This window comes from Euprymna scolopes, chromosome 21 (genome assembly GCF_053919585.1).
Source record: "Euprymna scolopes isolate OS-2025 chromosome 21, ASM5391958v1, whole genome shotgun sequence".
NCBI classification, from domain to species: Eukaryota; Metazoa; Mollusca; class Cephalopoda; order Sepiida; family Sepiolidae; genus Euprymna; species Euprymna scolopes.
The window spans coordinates 73074169-73095336 of record NC_136502.1 but is presented as its reverse complement, the minus strand read 5'-3'; positions in this window follow the sequence as shown (position 1 = coordinate 73095336).

The window sequence follows — 21168 nt, the reverse complement described above, 5'->3', positions numbered from 1 at the left end:
AGAAGCAGGCTGTTCTGTGTCAGAGTCTGTGTCTGGATCACTGGCGTAGCTAAGGGGGGAGGGGGGCTCCCCGGGCGGCACACCTGAGGGGGCGGCATTTTGAGAGGGTAAAAATAGAAAGTAGAATAAATAAATAAAAATAAACAAAAGTTAACAAAAAATATGAAATTTTATACCAAAAAGGTTGTAAAAAATCGGAATTTTGGGGGGTATCGGAATCAGAAAAAATGTGTCCCTATTTTCTGAGCGTCAGGGGGGATGCATGGGGGCGGCATTTTGAGATGGTAAAAGGGGAAAATCGAAAAAAATGCTAACAAAAAATCTGAAATTTTATATCGAAAAGGTTGTAAAAAATGGGAAATTTTGTAGTTATTGGAATCGCAAAAAGGTGTCCCTATTTTGCGAGCGGCATATGTCAGGGGGCGGCATTTTGAGAGAGAGTAAAAATAGAAAGTAGAATAAATAAATAAAAATAAACAAAAGCTAACAAAAAATATGAAATTTTATACCAAAAAGGTTGTAAAAAATCGGAATTTTGGGGGGGTATCGGAATCAGAAAAAAATGTGTCTCTTATTTACGAGCAGCACATGTCAGGGGCGGCATTTTGAGAGGATAAAAATAGAAAATAGAAAAAATATATAAAAGCTAACAAAAAATCTGAAATTTTATACCGAAAGTTTGTAAAAATCTGAAGTATTGGAGGTATCGGAATCGGAAAAATACTTCAGATTTTACGATTCCAAAACCGATTCTTTTAAATTTTTAATTTAATTTTTCATTATTGGTACTAATTATAAATATTTATTATTTTTAAATTATCACTAAAACTAAAATGAGAATAACCTCAAAATACGATGTAAATTTATTTTATTTGTAAAACAATTTTTTTAAATTGCATAAATTCTCTATGTAACCTTTCAAAGAAAGCAGTTGCTTTACATGTTCTGAAAAATGTTGAAAAATTAAACAGCAACAGTCTTTGCAGTCCGCGGCGATCGTAAGATTTGCCCCCCCCCCGCATTTGATAATCTATTAACTTTCAAAATTCCAAAAGCCCTCAAAATATTTATTTTCATGGAACTAATGTTAGACTGCAGCTATTAGTCCTAGATTTTCATCGTATTACAGTACTCGTCAAAGAAAACCAAAGATTTTTCAAAACAATTATATAATTTTCTTCGGATTAATGTTCACACAATTCCCTTCAGATTAATGTTTACATACTTATTATTATTGAAAAGAAATTGTTAAATTAAATTAACTGGCTACGTAATTGTATACGTAGCCAGTTAATTTAACAATTTCTTTTCAATAATAATTGAATATTATTATAATAATAATTGAAATTTCTTTTCAATAATAATATATGACTTGGGTGCCATGAGCTAGAATCGAAATCGAAACACAACTCTCCACCCTCATTCCCTAGCCTCTGAACCACTAATAAAATAAAGACTGGGTACGCAAATAAAAGAAACCAAATATTTTTTTCAAAACAAAAACTTATAATTCAAATTATTAAAAAAATGTTAAATTACATTAATTGGCTACACAAGCAAATATAATAATAAATTTAAATGAGAACATTTGGAAACCTGAAAATGTTATGAAATGATAAAATCATTTTTATTTACTTTTTGTCGTTGTTGTTAAAGTTTGAATTTTCGCCAAATAACATGGATGTATCAAGGAGAGAATAGTCCGATGTAGTTTTCTTTTCTTTGTCTTCATAATGTTATTATTAAGAGGTCGAGCCCTCCGAAGAGAAAAAACGTCTTGTATCGGTGCTTTTTTAAATCCGTGTGTGTAATCGCTCGGTTTTCAGAAATTTGTCGTTGTTAATAACGTTTCAACTCTTTTAAAAATAGTTTTAATATATTTTAAATAAATGTATTTATGAATGGCAAATAAGGCTATAAATTTATTTTTTGTGAGAGAACTGTCGCAAGGCATCAAGTCGGTTGAAAATTTACAAACAGATTTTTCGCGCCTTTTTTCGGCAAAGTTATCAATGACTCTATCAAAATTCACTTCCTCGACAAGTTCCCTCTCTATTGAGAGGATTGCCAAGTCTGTAAGTCTTGTCTGGCTCATTGCTAATCTAAGGTAGTTTTTTTATGAGCTTCAGTTTTGAGAAAGAGTGCTCACAGCTAGCAACGCTAATAGCTCTGGTGAGGAAAATTCTCAGCAAGATCACAATATTAGGGACGGAATCCCCAAGTTGGTATCTTTGTATAAAGTGCAAAAGTTCAAGAGGTCCATCGATTTTGTCTTTTTCTGAAGCTTTTACAACATACTGTAACCTCTTCCTTTCAGCAAAGAATTTCTCTTTTTCTATATCTTCGTCAAATCCACCAAGCTGACAATCATAATTATCATTAAGCAGATTTGACGGTATAAGAAAAGCGTATTTATTTGCAAGATTGTGAACTTGTTGAAATCTGCAAGATATTTCTTCAGTCAATCTGTCTATGACAGACAGCATTTCCCGTCTCAACTCAGTATCAAAACTCAGCGCTGCATCAGTCAATCCTTCACCATCCATTCGTTTCTTTTTGCGAATACGACGCTCCATGCTTATCCCCATTTCAGAGCAGAGTGTTTTTGACTCGTCTATTCTTTTCTCTATTCTGAAGAAGGAAATCTTTCAACGCCGTCAGCCTGACAGAACTTTGTTGCAGATCCAGCCCTCTTTTTTGAAGATATTTCTGGCCATCATTGATTTCTGTGAGAATAGTTTTCCAAAGGTTCAGAAATAAAAGAAACGGAAACGATAGTACCGAGTTGAGAATTAAAGATGCATCTGATCTTGTGGTTGCATTTTCTCCTTCTTCTGTGAGCTGTTCCAGGGCAATGACGACTTCCAATATTTTTTTTATCACAACATCTACAGCATCTGCTCGACTACTCCATCTAGTATCCACAGTCCGTTTGATACTTAGACCGGTCAACTGAATCAAGACGTCCCAGCGATGTGTAGATGCAGAAAAGAACGAGAATAACCGGTCCAGTGTGCCAAAAAATGTAACAGAGTGAACCGCTACTGAAGCTGCATGTACACAAGCCAGATTTAGTGAATGGTTTGTGCATGGCACAAATAGAGCTTTTGGGTTGATTTCAGAGATTCGTTTCTGCACACCCGATCGGTGACCTGCCATAACAGCGGCATTGTCAAATGCCTGGCCAATACAGTCACCAATCTGTATCTCATCATTCTCCAATTCTCTCAAAATGAGTTCAGAAATGTCCTCCGCGCTTTTACCCTTTGTTTCGATGAAGCGGAGAAACGACTCCTCCGCCGTCACTTCATTTCTGTCAACTTTCACGTAGCGCAACACCTCACTCATCTGGTCCTTATGAGATACATCGGGAGTACTATCAAAAATTATACAAAAATACTTGCTTTTCTTTATCTGATCGATAATTTTCTTTCTGACCTGCTTTGCTAAAATGCTCACAAACTCATTTTGAATTTCTGGTGACAGATAAGAAATAGTGAATTTCTTCCCTAGGTTAACTTTAACCAAATGTTCACGGAGTACAGGGTCATATTTAGCCAATAGATTTACCAATCCCAAGAAATTTCCTTTGTTTTCTTGACCTCTTTCATCATTATGGATGTCTTCCCGGTGACCTCGTAGCGCCAGATTCTGCTTGGCGAGAAATCTGATAATGTCCAGCAATCTAGCTAGGATTTCTCGACACTTCTTTGTTTCTTTCTCAATGATATTTTGCTCAACTTTATCAACTACCTTTCCTTCAGCAAGTCGGATCTCTAGCTCCTTCCAGTCAAGAAACGCCTGAGCATGAGATGTGCTTGCTTCATGCTCATGTACTTTTGGATTTAATTTCCACCAATTCTTGAAACCCACATCAGCAGAAAAACTCGAGAGTCCAATTGAAAATAGTCTGCAGCAGAAGCAAAATAAGGCTTCTCTGGCAGGAGAATACACCATCCAAGTTCACAAACTTTTCTCACCGTTCCACAATACCTGATAGAACCAGTTTTTGTTAGCTTTCTAACGTCGCCTTTTGTTTTTGTCCCTGGTCGCACTATTTCCTTGAATTCATGATCAAGGTGCTGCACAGCGGCAGATCCCTGCCGAACAAGCATAGCGCGAATTTCATGACTAATCTCAATAGGCCATAGACCAACATCTGTAAAATCGTTCGCGACAACCAGTGATTGCCTTTCCAATTCTTCAACTTCACGCGCATCATCATTGGCAGTTGTTGATGTATCAACGTGGGCAATATCGACTTCCGAAGTAACAGTATCAGCGTTAACTTCATCTTCGGTTTCAGCAAGATTTTTGACTTTCGTTTCCGCCATTTCGGCCATAGAAGTCTTTTTGATGAATTTCAACAGCGTGCCTTTATTCTTGTTTTCTTCCTCTTCTTTTGTTTTTCGCTTTTTACGGAATGCCGCACCACTCTCCTTAATTCTCTTCATTTTAAAATTCACGTAAATATTCTGAAAAAAAAAATTTAAATACTATTTTAAAAAATAGCACGCTATTTCTCTGCATAAGCACCTTTTGTGTTGTTCCGTAATAGTACCACAAAAGGTGAGATACCCCCCCCCCATAAAATCTTAGATGCCTATCCCTAAAAATACATATATACTTAGAGAGCGAGATCCATAACTACCCCCCCCGTAAAATAGAAACTTACGGGGAAAGAGTCTTTAGGGAATTTCCCTAATAAAATAAAATAACACAATTCTATGAACAATTGACAAACAACTTCTTCAACTTAACAAGGGAAAGGTTTATTCGCAAAGCGTACTTTAGAAAGAAAGGAAGGAAGAAAGTAGGGTCGGGTCTCCACTGCCTTCGAGGTAGTTACAGCCAGTGGCTGTCGTCAATACCTTTAGAAGGGGCAGCGAAGCGAACAGACGTCAGGCACCGTCGAAGGCTGGTAGCGTAAGAGCGAGAGTTTTCTTCTGAGACCGGAAGCTGTCTGGTCCCTCGGGGTTAATTCGTATTCATGTGCAAGTCCTCAGATTGGACAGTTTAAGGTCGCATCACTCACTCAGAGGAAGCGAATGCGCGAGAAGAAAAGGGGTCTATTTGTGTCTGCTACAAGTCTTTCAAACTACTTTAAAACACCAATAAATGATTCAATTAACTTTTATAGACAATAGGAACATTTATTTGTTGTATATTTTATTTTTTGCACCTTTTCAAATCTCTTTGTATTGTATAAAACAAACCCCAAAACTAATTAAACTAATAAGTAAATATTTTTCAAAGTATTTCCTTATTTAAGGAATGTTATAGAAAAATACAAGGAATGGTCATCTTCACTAAAGTCGTACGCAAGATGACGGCCGCAAACGGATGTAAAAAATTGAAGGAAATGCAAATTTTAGCGAAACGAAATTTAGCGAGTTGACTGTACAATCTAGCAAGCAAAAAACAACAGCTGATAATAACAACTAATAATTTTAATTTGTAAATATTCTGTAATTGTTATGAATATCTTAATAATAAAATAAAATAATTAAGAAATTTTCTTTTTGTTTCACATAACATTTTAATAAATACAAGATACCATAAAAATTGAGTTTCATGGTCTTTTCTCTGCATAATTACCAAAACAAAACAATCAAATGAAAAATAAAACAAACAGAATCAAATGAAACAACTAAAAAATAATATAATCTTCCAGAATATCAAACAAAGCAATTTTAATGTCTGTTTTTAGTTAAGAATAAAAGTAGTATTAAAAAATGTAAATAAATAAATTAAAAACTGAAAAAAAAAAAATGATCTAGTTAGGTAAAAATGTAACTTAGCTTGCCTTTGGTAACATTTGTTTCATTCATTTTTTAAAATAAAACGAAAAACAGTTTCTTGTTTTTTTGTCATTATGCAGAAAAAGGACGATGAAATTCAATTTTTACCGTATCTTTTGTATAATCTCATGTAAAACTACAGTATAGTTGAAAAACAACAACATTTCTTATTCATTTCATTTCATTATTAACATATTCATAACAAGTACAGAGAGTAGTTAAAAATTAAAACACGTTTATTATTTTACATTAAGTACAAACACTATAACTTATCCAGCTATGTAGAAGAGTAACTTATATTATCATTGCTAATATTTATTTATTATATATTTGTTGTTTGAGACATTTTCGAATCTGTGTTGCTTGTAAAACAAGCCCCAAAATCACGTAAATTTCCTATTAAAACCTCCAAAATGGTTTGAAAAATGTGTGAAATGTCGGATATTTTCTCGTGTTCTCACAAAAAGCTCGTGTTCTCATAAAAGCTTTAAAATAAGTTAAAATACTAAAAAGTTATCCAGCTCGGTAGAAAACGAACACTTAGAAAAATCAATTATCGGTTTTAAAACAAAAGTAAATAAGTAAAAATATTTTGTTAAATATATTTTTAAGAAAAAAAGGCTAAATTCTAAAATGAAGCTTCTCTTTTGCTGTAAAAAAAGGCCCCTCAAAAATGCCAAATTGAAAATTAAAGAAAAATTTCATATGTTGAAGATGTTAACATCTATATCTTTGCATTTTTATTTCTCTATTAATTTTGTAGTATTTTCTTAGCGATGATGAAGCAAAAACGTTAATAATGAAACCAAATCGAAAAATGTACTTTGGCTCTCACATATTTTTCTGTTTAAATTAGTTCTATGTTTAATATTAAAAAGAATAAACTCATTACATTCAAAAGTTTAAACAGTTTTAAAATCGCATCAGAAATTTAAAGAATAATTTTAATACTAATTTAATATAAAATAATTTGATGAACAATTGGTAAATTTGTAAATAAGAATATCTTGAAAAACTGTTATAATGAGAAAATTATTTTAGGAATTAAAGTGGGGAATCAGTTTCTCATATATATTTGATTTAAGATTATCACCCATTTCCAATAGAATAGAGCCATTGACTAACAGAATAGCGTTTATTCTTTCTATGTAAATTTTAGATAATTATTAACGTTTCTTAGCACGCATTTATTTATCTAAATATATTTTTAAGTCTCCCTACCACCAAAATAAAATATATCGAAGAGCCTACAATTTCAAGTTCATAAAGAAAGACTTGACATTGCCATCGTTAAGAAAACACTGTAAACCCAATATAGGAAACGTGCACATTTTCCCAGGCTTAAATATATTTTCGCCTACTTTAATAACTATTTTTCCACTTGGGCATTTTAAAGAAACGAAAATGTTAATGTGTATGGCACTAACCTTTGTTGCTGGTAGTAGGAATTAGTTTCTCTTGGGCTGATGTTCTGGTGTTCCTTAGTAATTTTTCTTATGAAGATTCAGTAGTAACAAGTTGAGTGTGTCAGTCTGAACTGTCATATTTTGTCAGCTAGTTTTGGCTTATATTAGAATTGGCTGGTTTAAAAGGATCATAAACAAGCTATTCTCATGGGTTTTGGTGATTTCACACCTACATGTGAATACTTGAAGAGGGCATATCAGGTTCCGATTTGATTGAAAACATTTTCTACTTAAAAAAAAAGGAATGAATGGAAATAAAAAGAAGGAAGACCATAAAACTTTATTCAGGGCACATTTGAATAAATTTGACTTTTTTTTAAAAGTATGGACACAATTATTTTACGTTTATAATACATTTGAGTTTTGTTTTTAAAACTTTTACATTTATTATTTATACATATAATAGACATTTTGGGGTTGTTTTACTATGCACATATTCGAAAAAAACTGTCAAAAATATATAACAAATAAATGTTATCAAAGGCAAGATAAGTTACTCTTCTACCTATCTCGACAAGTTTTTAGTGTTTTTTACTCACTTAAAACGTGTAATCAGTTAGAAAACATAATGTCTATCGGTATATGCGAAAAATACAAATGAAATCGATTCAATATATGTTAGCGTGACATAGGGTGACATCGGGGGGTTTCTAAGAGTATTTTCAATATGTATTTAGTTTTAAGTCAATTTCCCGAACTTGCCGCATTCTAAACGAAGTCTGGCGCCATTTTTTATTTTTTGACAGTTTTTCTTCGAATCTATGTGTATAATAAAACAAACCCGAAATTGTTAATTCGATTTACTTCTCTTACTTTTCATTTTAATAAATATTCGATTAATATTACATGATATATATACATCCACTAATATATATATATATATATATATATATATATATATATATATATATATATATATATATATATATATATAAGGTTAAGATTTTTTTGTTATTGGCGTTTGTTCCGCGATAAGCGTTTGTTTACATTTTTATATATTTTTTATACATTCGCTACCTTAGCTATAAGCTCTTTATTATTCATAATCGCCCTAACTTTTTGGACGCATTTAATTTAATTTAATTATTTTTTACGTGCATAAAATAAAATAAACTAAACTTAATTTTATGCACGTAAAAACATAATTAAATTAAATTATGTGTGTGTGTGTGTGTGTGTGTGTGTGTGTGTGTGTGTGTGTGTGTGTGTGTATAATAGTCATTCACACACAGGACTGTTTCGCTGTTTACAGCTCATCGGTGCGGCTAGACTTTAGCAACTACTTCCAGCTAGGAACGAAATCCGACCATCTGAGAGAGCGAGGGAGAAATATTTTAACAACAATTAGCAGCCTTTGGGCTGATATCACAGCGTAGTATCTGTTCTAATGATACACTTCTCCTTTTCTGTCGTCGGTCAGTATGGGGAAATCGTTCATGACTGAGAATTTTTATTTTTGTTCCTATCCAGAGTGCCCCTTTTTGTGGAGCTGGATTTTCCCCACATTAAAAACCGGCCTTGTGTCTAACTCTGCCCTCGTGGAGAGGCAAGTAAATGGGAACATTCGGCAGTCGTTGCCAAACCGACCTCAGCTCTAATTGTACACAAGATCTAATTTTAAACAATACCATTGCTGTATTCGCTTACGGCCGTTTGCCATTTTCGGCTCTCATTATGCTCAACATTATGGGAGCATTATAATAAATACGTATTTATTTTATGACTATATATGTGCATATATACATATATATGTGCATATACACATATATTTATACATACATATACATATATACATACATACGTGCATATATACATATATACATATATACATATATACACACATACACATATATAAATACGCATATATACATACATATATATGTATATATATATACATATATGTATATATACATATATGTATATATATATGCATATATAATATAAATATATACATACATATATACATACATACATGTAGATACATACATATACATATATATATAAACAAATATATATATAATATATCCTTCAAGATTGTGGCAATTATTTTTGTTTTAATCTAGGTTGAACTTTCTCTACATTAAAAACCAATCTTGAAATGATTTAAAGCAATTTATTCTCAATTAATGGAAATTTTGAAAACTCCAAACGCAATTGTAAAGTATTACTTGATAAATAGTTTAACAGTTTGGAGTTTTCATTAATTGAGAATAAATTGCTTTAATTCATTTCAATCATTAAGTTAAAAAAAATGCAAGCATTAATTATTTCTGGAGTGACCGGCTGACCTAACAGGATAGGGCCAAGCCCAGGCTTCGGCCAAGCACCAAAAAAACAAAATGACCTCAGAAAGATTTCATACTTAAAGGGGAACTTTCATATAAATTTTTATCGAATAGGTGCGAAAAGAAAGTTGGATATTTGGGTGTATATACACCGACATCAAAGAGGAAATAACATTAGATGCGAAAGTTTGAATTCATTAATTTTATTACTGTCCAATTCATGAGGCTAAGACTTTGAAAGTATCAAACGTTTGTTTTTGTAGCATACTTTTTATAACTCCTTGTAAACTTTACAATTGCTAGCTGGGGGATCGGACAAAATCACCCCGGGCAACCCCCACCATCTACTTAAAACAAAAGGAAAACAGATAAAATCTCAAATGAATAAAAAATATTAAAAATCAGTTTTCATATTTTAATTTTAATTTAATTGAATTTAGGAAAATTAGATACCGTAGAACTAATTTTCGCAAGGTATGAAAATTAAGCAACTACAGAATAAATGTTAACTTAATAATAATGGGCCAGTTTTCCTACCTAGCAAAAAAATGGACGAATTTTCCATGGACGAATTTTTCGGGCACCCAAATGCCGGGGGAGGGGGCAAATTTTACTACCGCCCCGGGCGGCAAAAGGTCTAGCTACGCCACTGGTCTGGATGGACATGTTTTTTTGGTGTTAGTGCTTATATCTGTCAGGGATTCAAGTGTTGGCCCATCTGAAGTGTCTTACGGAGCACCAATGGAGACAGTGTTATTAGACGACGTGTCAGGAGCAATTTCAGTGCTATGATCTTCTGGAGGGGCTTCAGTGTCAGGGGGAGTTGGTCTGTTTTCAGGGGTTGTCCACAATCCTGGTACATCTCCGGCTGGTGCTAGGTCTCCAAGAGGAACATTAGACTCTCTACCATTTACATGTCATACTAGAGCATACTGGGGATTCACCTCTATGAGCTCTACCTCATCCACCAAGGGATCGTTTCTTGGTGTAGCAGCGTGCATGTCATCTCAGAAACACAGTACCGGATCGAGAGAGCCAAAATGAAAGCAAAGCTCCTGCTGAACTCCATTGCTGAAAAGGTGGGATGGCATTCATAGCAGTACACAATAGGGATCCAATGGCATATAATGCGACAGGAAGGAAATTTTTCCAATTATTAATAGGACATCCATTATTTGATGCAGCCAATTGAACGGTCTTCCAATTAATGCCGTTATATCTTTCCTATTGGCTGTTACCCTCAGGGTTGTAGAGAGTTGTTCGGCTTATAGCTACTCTTTGTTCCTGTAGAAATTGTTGAAGCTGCTCTGACATGAAAGAAGCCCCTCGGTCCAAATATATATAGGCAGGAACTCCAAAGACAGTGAATAGTGAACATTGTATAATTGCAGTAACCAATATGTCCGAGTAAGGGAAGGCAAAAGGAAACCATGAATATTTGTCAGCAATAGTTAATATATATATCAGTTCCTTGTTTTGCTGGGTAACGGTCCTTTAAAATCAAACAGTTGTGTCGCTTTTATTAAAACGCCAGTTTTGAGTTTATAAAATCAAGGCTTTATTTCAGCACGCGTTCAGCAGTTTTTCAATTGCGGAGTGTCATCATTCAGCCTGTGAGAGGATCCTTGAGAAAAAAGCTATGATCAGCTTATCTCACAGAAACAGCAATAGCACAGTCTGACATATCCGTTTCAACAAGAGGAATATTTTGGTCTATTGTTGTAATTGCCAGCCTGTAGAAAGAGAGTCGCACACGTCTGTTTTGATGGACCAAAACGAAGGGGAGATAGAGTGAAAAAGTCAGTCCAGGTTATGGAGATAGAAAGCGTATAAAGTGTACGTACTGTTTGTTGGCTTTTTGTCCCACATAGTAGCAAGTGGTGTGAGGTACGCGCGTGCGCGCATGCCAAAAAGGCACGCTGTCGGTCCGTAGACCGACCAGCTCGAAAGCTGGTCCTAAAAAGGGAGACGCCGCTTATTGCTCCTTCTTCTATAGGTGTTTCCGGTGGTCTTTTGCGTATGTGTAGATTTCCTTTGAAAGGGGAAGTGACGTTGTCCTCGTGTGCGTACGTGTGCGCGTATGTGAGTACATGTGTGTGCATTAGCGTGTGTGTGTATACACGTGAATGTGAGTGTATATACGCGAACGTGAATATATGTACGTATGTGGACGTGTGCACGTATGTATATAACAAGTAGTATAGCTTGAAATGTGAACGCATGTTTTTGTGTGAGAGTAGAAAAGGCTCGCGCAATACTCCCCTTCCTAGGAAAAAAAAATATATGCAGTGTATATATATATATATATATATATATATATATATATATATATATATATATATATATTTTGTAAGTAATGTTTTCGGCAATTGATTTTTCGAACTGTTTTTTTTTGCTGTTGGTGTGGTTGTTTGAAAAAAAAAACGTCAAAAACGAAGAGTGTTCGTAAAAAAAGTATTTACTTACGCGTGAAAAGGCGTTTACACTTTTTTTAGGGTGATATTTGTTTGTTTGTCTTTTTGTGTGCTGACATGTGCAACGAATTGTTCGTTTGGAAGCAAAATTTTTTTTTCGTGTTGACAATGTCTTCGTATGTGAGTCTGCAGTAATGTGTGCATTGTTTGGACGGGCGCTAGTTGCGCATTCATTCTTGTTGGACGAGTTTCCAGTTTCCGTTGTCTTCGCATGTGAGTCTGCGGTAGTGTGTGTATATTGTCTGTATGGGCGTTTGTTGTACATCCGTTCGTGTTGAACGATAGTGTCCGGTGTCAACAAAACTTCCAAGTTGTGAGTTTATCAGCATGCGTGGTGCATCTCAACTCGTATTATTGATTCAACTTCTTCCTATGTGTTGATAGGGATGTCCTGTTTCTTTGTTGTTGCGTCTGCTGTGCGGGAGGGAATGTGTATAGGCCTATGTGATTTTGCTCCTCGCGTTTGTTGCAGGGTAATTTCAGGAAACCGGGAAAAATGTTTGTCGAGCTCGAATTTTTCTTTAAATTCACTATGAAGTCGACAGCTCCGTGTTTTTTTTCTGCCGAGTTTGACGAGGGGTCTCGTCATTGTTGTTTGTAATACTTATTCCTGTCGGTAGTGGTTCACTTGTTTTTCTTCGTTTTTTCTTTATCAAATAAAACGCGCGTCTCGCTCAAAACAATTAATTTAAAAAAAGGTAGGGTCGCCATGCTTGTTCGTCAGTCGGGCGCCAGTTTGTTGTGGTGGTGAAAATTAGAACTAATGAATTGAATTGAGAAAGAGACAAAGTACGTGTTAAATTGAATTAAACGAACTAGGATTTATTTCGTGAAGAAACAAGTGAAAGAAAAAGGTACAACACGTGTTTAGTTTGGCGTGCGTCTCTCGTTGTTAATTGAAGAGAAAGAAAGCTTATAGTTTGGCGTGCGTCTCTCGTTGTTTACTGGTGAGAGGGAAAGTTTATTGTTGTAGAGAGAGAGAGTCTGTGTGTGTATGAGTGTTTCGTTCAAACTCATCCATTTCATTTCATTTTAAATAAAGGGGTCACCATTTCATGTTGCGCGTGGCAAGAAAAGGAAATGGAGTAGAGGAACAAAAAATGAAATGCTGGAATAATTATTTTTTGTACATGCCGTGAATTTTTGTGGGAGAGTTTAGCTTACACCGCGTGTTTCGTTCACTCTCATTAATTTCATTTTTAAAATAAAGGGGGTCACCATTTCATGTTGCGGACCAGGATATATATACCCTAATTCGCTACAAGAAAAAATAATGAAATGAATTTAATGAAGGAAACAAAGGACTCAAATGCTGGAATAAAATAAACATGTTGTTTATTTTCTGTTGAGAAATGAAAGTCTTGGTGTACACGTGTTCATTCAGCCGTTGACAACTACGCGCGTGGAAGGAAAGGGGAATGCAATAGAGAAACGCGAAGTGGCAAGCCGGCCTGTAGAAAGGGAGGGTTAAGCTCAGTAGAGAGTCGCGCACATGTCTGTTTTGATGGACCAAAACGAAGGGGAGATAGAGTGAAAAAGTCAGTCCAGGTTATGGAGATAGAAAGCGTATAAAGTGTACGTACTGTTTGTTGGCTTTTTGTCCCACATAGTAGCAAGTGGTGTGAGGTACGCGCGTGCGCGCATGCCAAAAAGGCACACTGTCGGTCCGTAGACCGACCAGCTCGAAAGCTGGTCCTAAAAAGGGAGACGCCGCTTATTGCTCCTTCTTCTATAGGTGTTTCCGGTGGTCTTTTGCGTATGTGTAGATTTCCTTTGAAAGGGGAAGTGACGTTGTCCTCGTGTGCGTACGTGTGCGCGTATGTGAGTACATGTGTGTGCATTAGCGTGTGTGTGTATACACGTGAATGTGAGTGTATATACGCGAACGTGAATATATGTACGTATGTGGACGTGTGCACGTATGTATATAACAAGTAGTATAGCTTGAAATGTGAACGCATGTTTTTGTGTGAGAGTAGAAAAGGCTCGCGCAATACTCCCCTTCCTAGGAAAAAAAATATATGCAGTGTATATATATATATATATATATATATATATATATATATATATATATATATATATATATATATATATATATATATATATATTTTGTAAGTAATGTTTTCGGCAATTGATTTTTCGAACTGTTTTTTTTTGCTGTTGGTGTGGTTGTTTGAAAAAAAAAACGTCAAAAACGAAGAGTGTTCGTAAAAAAAGTATTTACTTACGCGTGAAAAGGCGTTTACACTTTTTTTAGGGTGATATTTGTTTGTTTGTCTTTTTGTGTGCTGACATGTGCAACGAATTGTTCGTTTGGAAGCAAAATTTTTTTTTCGTGTTGACAATGTCTTCGTATGTGAGTCTGCAGTAATGTGTGCATTGTTTGGACGGGCGCTAGTTGCGCATTCATTCTTGTTGGACGAGTTTCCAGTTTCCGTTGTCTTCGCATGTGAGTCTGCGGTAGTGTGTGTATATTGTCTGTATGGGCGTTTGTTGTACATCCGTTCGTGTTGAACGATAGTGTCCGGTGTCAACAAAACTTCCAAGTTGTGAGTTTATCAGCATGCGTGGTGCATCTCAACTCGTATTATTGATTCAACTTCTTCCTATGTGTTGATAGGGATGTCCTGTTTCTTTGTTGTTGCGTCTGCTGTGCGGGAGGGAATGTGTATAGGCCTATGTGATTTTGCTCCTCGCGTTTGTTGCAGGGTAATTTCAGGAAACCGGGAAAAATGTTTGTCGAGCTCGAATTTTTCTTTAAATTCACTATGAAGTCGACAGCTCCGTGTTTTTTTTCTGCCGAGTTTGACGAGGGGTCTCGTCATTGTTGTTTGTAATACTTATTCCTGTCGGTAGTGGTTCACTTGTTTTTCTTCGTTTTTTCTTTATCAAATAAAACGCGCGTCTCGCTCAAAACAATTAATTTAAAAAAAGGTAGGGTCGCCATGCTTGTTCGTCAGTCGGGCGCCAGTTTGTTGTGGTGGTGAAAATTAGAACTAATGAATTGAATTGAGAAAGAGACAAAGTACGTGTTAAATTGAATTAAACGAACTAGGATTTATTTCGTGAAGAAACAAGTGAAAGAAAAAGGTACAACACGTGTTTAGTTTGGCGTGCGTCTCTCGTTGTTAATTGAAGAGAAAGAAAGCTTATAGTTTGGCGTGCGTCTCTCGTTGTTTACTGGTGAGAGGGAAAGTTTATTGTTGTAGAGAGAGAGAGTCTGTGTGTGTATGAGTGTTTCGTTCAAACTCATCCATTTCATTTCATTTTAAATAAAGGGGTCACCATTTCATGTTGCGCGTGGCAAGAAAAGGAAATGGAGTAGAGGAACAAAAAATGAAATGCTGGAATAATTATTTTTTGTACATGCTGTGAATTTTTGTGGGAGAGTTTAGCTTACACCGCGTGTTTCGTTCACTCTCATTAATTTCATTTTTAAAATAAAGGGGGTCACCATTTCATGTTGCGGACCAGGATATATATACCCTAATTCGCTACAAGAAAAAATAATGAAATGAATTTAATGAAGGAAACAAAGGACTCAAATGCTGGAATAAAATAAACATGTTGTTTATTTTCTGTTGAGAAATGAAAGTCTTGGTGTACACGTGTTCATTCAGCCGTTGACAACTACGCGCGTGGAAGGAAAGGGGAATGCAATAGAGAAACGCGAAGTGGCAAGCCGGCCTGTAGAAAGGGAGGGTTAAGCTCAGTAGAGAGTCGCGCACATGTCTGTTTTGATGGACCAAAACGAAGGGGAGATAGAGTGAAAAAGTCAGTCCAGGTTATGGAGATAGAAAGCGTATAAAGTGTACGTACTGTTTGTTGGCTTTTTGTCCCACATAGTAGCAAGTGGTGTGAGGTACGCGCGTGCGCGCATGCCAAAAAGGCACGCTGTCGGTCCGTAGACCGACCAGCTCGAAAGCTGGTCCTAAAAAGGGAGACGCCGCTTATTGCTCCTTCTTCTATAGGTGTTTCCGGTGGTCTTTTGCGTATGTGTAGATTTCCTTTGAAAGGGGAAGTGACGTTGTCCTCGTGTGCGTACGTGTGCGCGTATGTGAGTACATGTGTGTGCATTAGCGTGTGTGTGTATACACGTGAATGTGAGTGTATATACGCGAACGTGAATATATGTACGTATGTGGACGTGTGCACGTATGTATATAACAAGTAGTATAGCTTGAAATGTGAACGCATGTTTTTGTGTGAGAGTAGAAAAGGCTCGCGCAATACTCCCCTTCCTAGGAAAAAAAAATATATGCAGTGTATATATATATATATATATATATATATATATATATATATATATATATATTTTGTAAGTAATGTTTTCGGCAATTGATTTTTCGAACTGTTTTTTTTTGCTGTTGGTGTGGTTGTTTGAAAAAAAAAACGTCAAAAACGAAGAGTGTTCGTAAAAAAAGTATTTACTTACGCGTGAAAAGGCGTTTACACTTTTTTTAGGGTGATATTTGTTTGTTTGTCTTTTTGTGTGCTGACATGTGCAACGAATTGTTCGTTTGGAAGCAAAATTTTTTTTTCGTGTTGACAATGTCTTCGTATGTGAGTCTGCAGTAATGTGTGCATTGTTTGGACGGGCGCTAGTTGCGCATTCATTCTTGTTGGACGAGTTTCCAGTTTCCGTTGTCTTCGCATGTGAGTCTGCGGTAGTGTGTGTATATTGTCTGTATGGGCGTTTGTTGTACATCCGTTCGTGTTGAACGATAGTGTCCGGTGTCAACAAAACTTCCAAGTTGTGAGTTTATCAGCATGCGTGGTGCATCTCAACTCGTATTATTGATTCAACTTCTTCCTATGTGTTGATAGGGATGTCCTGTTTCTTTGTTGTTGCGTCTGCTGTGCGGGAGGGAATGTGTATAGGCCTATGTGATTTTGCTCCTCGCGTTTGTTGCAGGGTAATTTCAGGAAACCGGGAAAAATGTTTGTCGAGCTCGAATTTTTCTTTAAATTCACTATGAAGTCGACAGCTCCGTGTTTTTTTTCTGCCGAGTTTGACGAGGGGTCTCGTCATTGTTGTTTGTAATACTTATTCCTGTCGGTAGTGGTTCACTTGTTTTTCTTCGTTTTTTCTTTATCAAATAAAACGCGCGTCTCGCTCAAAACAATTAATTTAAAAAAAGGTAGGGTCGCCATGCTTGTTCGTCAGTCGGGCGCCAGTTTGTTGTGGTGGTGAAAATTAGAACTAATGAATTGAATTGAGAAAGAGACAAAGTACGTGTTAAATTGAATTAAACGAACTAGGATTTATTTCGTGAAGAAACAAGTGAAAGAAAAAGGTACAACACGTGTTTAGTTTGGCGTGCGTCTCTCGTTGTTAATTGAAGAGAAAGAAAGCTTATAGTTTGGCGTGCGTCTCTCGTTGTTTACTGGTGAGAGGGAAAGTTTATTGTTGTAGAGAGAGAGAGTCTGTGTGTGTATGAGTGTTTCGTTCAAACTCATCCATTTCATTTCATTTTAAATAAAGGGGTCACCATTTCATGTTGCGCGTGGCAAGAAAAGGAAATGGAGTAGAGGAACAAAAAATGAAATGCTGGAATAATTATTTTTTGTACATGCCGTGAATTTTTGTGGGAGAGTTTAGCTTACACCGCGTGTTTCGTTCACTCTCATTAATTTCATTTTTAAAATAAAGGGGGTCACCATTTCATGTTGCGGACCAGGATATATATACCCTAATTCGCTACAAGAAAAAATAATGAAATGAATTTAATGAAGGAAACAAAGGACTCAAATGCTGGAATAAAATAAACATGTTGTTTATTTTCTGTTGAGAAATGAAAGTCTTGGTGTACACGTGTTCATTCAGCCGTTGACAACTACGCGCGTGGAAGGAAAGGGGAATGCAATAGAGAAACGCGAAGTGGCAAGCCGGCCTGTAGAAAGGGAGGGTTAAGCTCAGTAGAGAGTCGCGCACATGTCTGTTTTGATGGACCAAAACGAAGGGGAGATAGAGTGAAAAAGTCAGTCCAGGTTATGGAGATAGAAAGCGTATAAAGTGTACGTACTGTTTGTTGGCTTTTTGTCCCACATAGTAGCAAGTGGTGTGAGGTACACGCATGCGCGCGCATGCCAAAAAGGTACGCTGTCAGTCCGTAGACCGACCAGCTCGAAAGCTGGTCCTAAAAAGGGAGACGCCGCTTATTGCTCTTTCTTTTATAGTTGTTTCCGGTGGTCTTTTGCGCATGTGTAGATTTCCTTTGAAAGGTGAAGTGACGTTGTCCTTGTGTGCGTACGTGTGCGCGTATGTGAGTACATGTGTGTGCATTAGCGTGTCTGTGTATATGTGTGAATGTGAGTGTATATACGCGAACGTGAATATATGTACGTGTGTGGGCGTGTGCACATATGTATATGACAAGTAATATAGCTTGAAATGTGAACGTATGTTTTTGTGTGAGACTAGGAAAGGCTCGCGCATGCCTCTACTTTTGTTAATAAATGTATCTTTTCTGAGAATGATGCAATCCATTGAGCGTAGTGAGCAAATATGCCCATAGCACATTGACGGGAAGTCCAATTGTGAGGGACAGGCATCTGGAGTAAAGGTTTCAATCGATCTCCATCCAGTGCTATGAAAACCTTTGCTTATGGTATACTCTAGTAGGTTTATTTTGTCCAGTCCAAATGAGCATTTGTCGTCGTTTAAGGTAAGGTTGTATTTGTCGATGGTGAACATGAGCCGTCTGAGATTTTCGTTGTGTTCCTTTTTATTATGGCCACATACTGTGACAATGTCAATGTACGCAAATGTTCCTTCCAGTTTCTCATCCATTATGATTTGGTCAACTATCCTTTGGAAGCTGGCTACCCCATTCGTAACACCAAAAGAAATTCTGCGAAATTGATATAGTCGACCATTCGCCTTGAAAGCTGTATATAGTTTGTCTCTAGGTCTAATGTCGATCTGATAGTATATGCTTTTCAAGTCCAGAGTGCTAAAAATATGATATTTGGTTTATGCGCCTATCATTTCATTTATTCTGGGTAGTAGGAAGGCGTCCAAAAGAGTAAATCTATTTATGGTTTGGGAATAATCTATAATCATTCTCTTTTATGGGTTTCAGAAGTGTTTATAACTACCTGAGCCCTCCAGGGTGATTTGCTAGGCTCACTTATACCCTCTTCTTTTTATCTCAGAGTCAATGAATTTTTTATTATTATAAGAAAAGCGTCTGCTTCTCACTGCTATGGGTTTGCAGTTTTCAGTTAGCTTTTTGAAAAGTGACAGGTACTGGATTTTTGCTGTCGCCAATCCAGAAATTTTCAATGTGGGCATTGAACTGCCAAACAGAATTTCAATCTGTGAGTGTTGCTGGAAAAAATCATGCCCCAGTATTATTTTGCAACAAAGGTTTTTCATTGCGGATAATTTAGTGGTTTTATAGGAGGCATCATTAAGTAGTAAACAAAAAAGAACCACTTATTTCTGCGGACAATGACATGTTTGCCATTGTTGCTCTGTTAGGGGAGGCGACAAAATACAAGTTGTTGGTTTTTACCAAGCTTTCTTTGATAAAATTTTCTGAGCTCCCAGTATCGAGCAGAGTATTCGTGGATCTCCCATTAATTTTCACTTTTACGTTTTTGAAAGGCAGTTAAGGGAGGCAGTTAAAGTTCCAGATGTATTTTGATGAGTGGCTTTGTGTAGGGTTTTAGAAGACTTGCAAACCTTTATAAAATGACCAAGTTTTCCACCTTTACTACAAGGAGTATCTCTGGCAGGGCATGAAACTCGTAGGTGTTTTTTTTTTACCATGTCACATCGAGGTAGTAGGGGGAGGGGAATCCTTATATATTAGCTTATTTCGATGACAGAAGAACTTTTAAACCTCAATTCTCTATTCATGCCTTGGAATTATGCGTATTTACTCTCATTACAATAGATGAAATATAAAACCCGAATCTGTAACCATATGTTGCGTAAAATGCTTCGTAGACGATAAAAGAAAAAGATGGACTGGTAAATATTACAGCCATGAAACTGTCTTGGTTTCAGATTACGTATTGCTCCTAATCTTTCTTTTCAACCTAATCGCCATTACACAGTTTTTAATTTAATTCATGCCTGGCTAAGTAAATGTTGTAAAATCAAAATTTGACAACGTATAAAATCTTATCTTTAAAATATATAAGCAGAATATTGGTTTCTTTCCTTCTCCTCCTCCTTAAAAAAGAAGAGGAAACCTTATACTGGTCGACCTCAAATGTTAAATGAGCCCCCCCCCCACTCCTATGAACTCCGATAGTAAGGCTAGAAGTTCTTAGCACCATTTGGATGCTGGCCGAAGGGACCCATACCTCGAAGATGTAACTTTAGCTAAGTACATTTTTGCGCACTTTTTTTTAACCATTCTTAATTCACTTATTTTAAAACAATTTCCTGACTAAATTTTTTCTTTTTTTTACCATGTCACATCGAGGTAGTAGTGGGGAGAGGAAATCCCTATATATTAGCTTATTTAGATGACAGAACAACTTTATTTAAGTAGGATATTTAATATTAACAGCCATGGTAATATGCAAAAAAAAAAAAAAAATTTAATAAAAAAATTAGAAAATTTAATAAATAAGAAAGTGCCCCCCCCCCCTCGCACATTGCGATCTCCTTTCTGGACACCTATTCCGGGTGTGTTTTCTTTGTAATAAAATCTATGCTTTTGATCCGTTACTTCATCGAAACACCATGGAAACACCAGTCAGCATTGATTTTATTGTGAATATTTGTCTTGTTTTCTCATTTATCTTTTTCCTAAATCTTTTTGTCAAATATACTATTATTAACCAATACTTTTTCTTATATTAAATGAGAGAAAAAAAAAAAGAAAAGAAAGTCTCCCACGAAATTGAACATTTCCCAAATTATATTTGCATATTATCTGAACTCCAAAACACGCGTCTTTTTTTTTTTTTTTAAAAAGTTAAAAATAACCAGACTTTCCAATTTGATAAAAGTTCCATTATAGCATTTGGGGTGGAGCTGGAACGGTCGAACATTCTGGCATGAGGTCTGCGAGCCGTGTGTAGTTCTTAAAATTTGACTAAAAAAATTGAAAGCTTAGGCAAGAGAGAATTCTTAACCTAACAGAAGCGAGGATTTATTTTTATTTTTTTTTCTACTGTA